This window comes from Gekko japonicus, unplaced genomic scaffold (genome assembly GCF_001447785.1).
Source record: "Gekko japonicus isolate JY-2015 unplaced genomic scaffold, Gekko_japonicus_V1.1 scaffold321, whole genome shotgun sequence".
Taxonomy (NCBI): domain Eukaryota; kingdom Metazoa; phylum Chordata; class Lepidosauria; order Squamata; family Gekkonidae; genus Gekko; species Gekko japonicus.
Genome location: NW_015169181.1, coordinates 72101 through 74784, shown reverse-complemented (window position 1 = coordinate 74784; position 2684 = coordinate 72101).

The following is a 2684-nucleotide window of genomic DNA, read 5'->3' as shown; positions in this document are numbered from 1 at the left end:
GGCTGGCGCCCGAGTTGACCAAGCCCAGCAGGAACTCATTAGCATAATAGGCCACACCCAACAGCAGGAACTCATTAGGATTGGCTACATTAGGGGTGTGTGGCCTAACATGCAAAGGAGTTCCTGCTACAAAAAAAAGGCCCTGGGTTTTGACAACAAACAAGGTAAACAGAATAAGAAGCAAAAGGTGGGTGTGGCTGGATGACCACACTTCTGGTAACATGGGGGTGCGGCCTAATGTGCTAATGAGCTGTGCTGTCAGGGGTGTGGCCTATTATGCTAATGAGTTCCTGCTGGGCTTTTTCTACAAAAAGAGCCCTGCTTGTTCCTGTTCACATCTGTTAAAACATGTTCATTATGTTGTATGCTAACTTGCTGCTCACCCTCTACCTACCTGTATGTATGGACATTGATCACTTCCATTTCACTGTGTCTGAGGAAGTGTGCCTGCACATGAAACCTCACCCCTTGAATAAAACTTTGTGGATCTTCAAGGTGCCCCACTGGACTCCAACTTTGTTCTGCTGCTTCGGACCAATATGGGCTGCCCACCTGGACCCACTGACAGAAGCAGCACGGGAAGTCAAAGTGATGCTGAGCAAGCCAAGCCGAGAGGCCCCTGTGGGGCTGCACTGCAAGAGTCACTCAGCTCAGGGGTGCAAAGAATGGGTATTAAGAACCTCAGAAGAGCCCTGCTGGATCAGGCCAGGAGCCCATCTAGGCCAGCTTCCTGTCTCGCACAGTGGCCAACCAGTTCTTCGGCCAACGACAGGGCAGAGAGGCCGAGGCCTTCCCCTGAGGTTGCCTCCTGGCTCTGGGATTCAGAGGTGCAGTGCTTCTGAACATGGAGGTTCCCCTCAGACACCATGGCTAGTTGATACGCTTATTGTCCATGAATCTGTCTAATCCCCTTCAGTATTCCCTCTAAGCTGAGACAGTGTGAGCTAGCTCACAGTTTCTTAGCCTCCGGCTCACACATTTTTGTCTTAGCTCAGGAAGGATGGCTCCAGAGCAAACTGATTTAGGCAGTAGCCAAATCGCTCACTCACAACTTCAGTGCCAGTAGCTCAGAAAGTAGAATTTTTGCTCACAAGATTCCAGAGCTCAAAGGGAACATTGATCCCCTTTTAAAGTGGTTTATTCCTGTGGCCATCGCTACATCCACTGGCCGTAAAGTCCACATTTTGATCACTCTCTGTGTAAAAAAGTATTGCCTTTTTTCTATCCTGAATCTACTGCCCATCAGCTTCACGAGATGCACATGAGATCTGGTATTTTGGGAGAGGGAGAAAAAGTTCTCTTTGTCCACTCTCTCCACCCCATGCATAATTTTATAAACCTCTTTCATGCCCCTCCCCCCAGTCATCTCTTTTCTAAACCGAAAAGTCCCAGACTCTTCACCCTTTCCTCATAGGGAAGGTGCCCCAACCCCTTGCTTCACCTGAAAACCTGGCAGCAGTGTGGGAAAAGACAACCGGTGTACTGGCACCAGGTACGAGCCAGGTAGCCTCCGGCAAGGGTTGCGAGCCCTCACCTATGCTTGCTTCTGGCCACCAGCAGCACCCCCAAGACATTCCCCCGGGGGTGTTAAAAGGCCCAGTCCCATCCTGGTCTGTGAAGTGAATCCCAAGTCAACCAAAGCCTGAATCCGCAGTTAAGAGTCTGTGTTTTAAACAGGAAGATGTTGGCTCTTTGTGGGGGGGGGGGGGAGAACTAAGATGCAAATCAACTAAAATCCATTGCAACCCTTTAATTTAAACGCAGAGGGCTTGCTTCTCTTTAGGGGCAGCGTGGGAGGGGGGCAGCAAGAATCAAGCACGATTTCCCCCGATTATTTGATGGCCATCCTTTCCCACGATGCTCCCCCCCTTTCCCCCCTTGCACGGAAACGCATCTGACCCAATTCCCCGAAGAATCTCGGGCGGGTTCCACGCCCCCCTCCCCCCCTCTATCCCATCCCAGACTTTGGCATTTCCTCTGAGCTCTCCCAGTAAGTGAGGCGGGCCTGCGCCCCTCCCCGCTCGGAAGAGGAAGAAGAAGCGCCGCATGAACTTTGAAGTAACGGTTGGTGGGAAGGGGCCGGGCCAGCGCGCCTTTGGACGCAGCAGGACTGCGGGGAGAGGAGGAGGAGGAGGGGGTGGGCGCGCTTGCTTGTCCCGGGACGGTCCGCCCTGGGAGGAGGAGAGACGAGGGCAGGCAGGAGCCGCAGGAGCGGGCTTTGGGAAGAGGCCCGAGGAGGGGCAGGGCAACCGGGAAGGAGGCGAAGGCGGCGGTGACATCCGGGCCGGCCGCGGGAAGTTGGAAAGCAGGGCCGGGTCGCCTCCTCCCTCTCCTTGGCAGAGAGTGGGCTGAAGAGATTTCCCTCCAGTGGCACTTTGACAAAAGAAAGAAAGAGGAGGGGACCGAGGGCAGGCCTTGCAGGGCTTCCTCTGCGCTGCGGCGCCCCCCACCACAACTCTTTCCATGCTTAGAGGCCCTCTGGCCCGCTCGGCTGAGCTATGCTGGCCGGCCATGACCGCCTACAGCCTCAACCTGCGCGTCTTCTGGCTGCTGGTGACCTGCGGCTGCATGGCGCTGCTGGGCCTCTGGCAGGCGCTGAGGACACCGGCCGGGGCGGCCTCGGATGGGCCCCCCGCGGCACTGCTGAAAGGCACACTGCTGGTGCTGCTGGCCTGCTTGGCGCT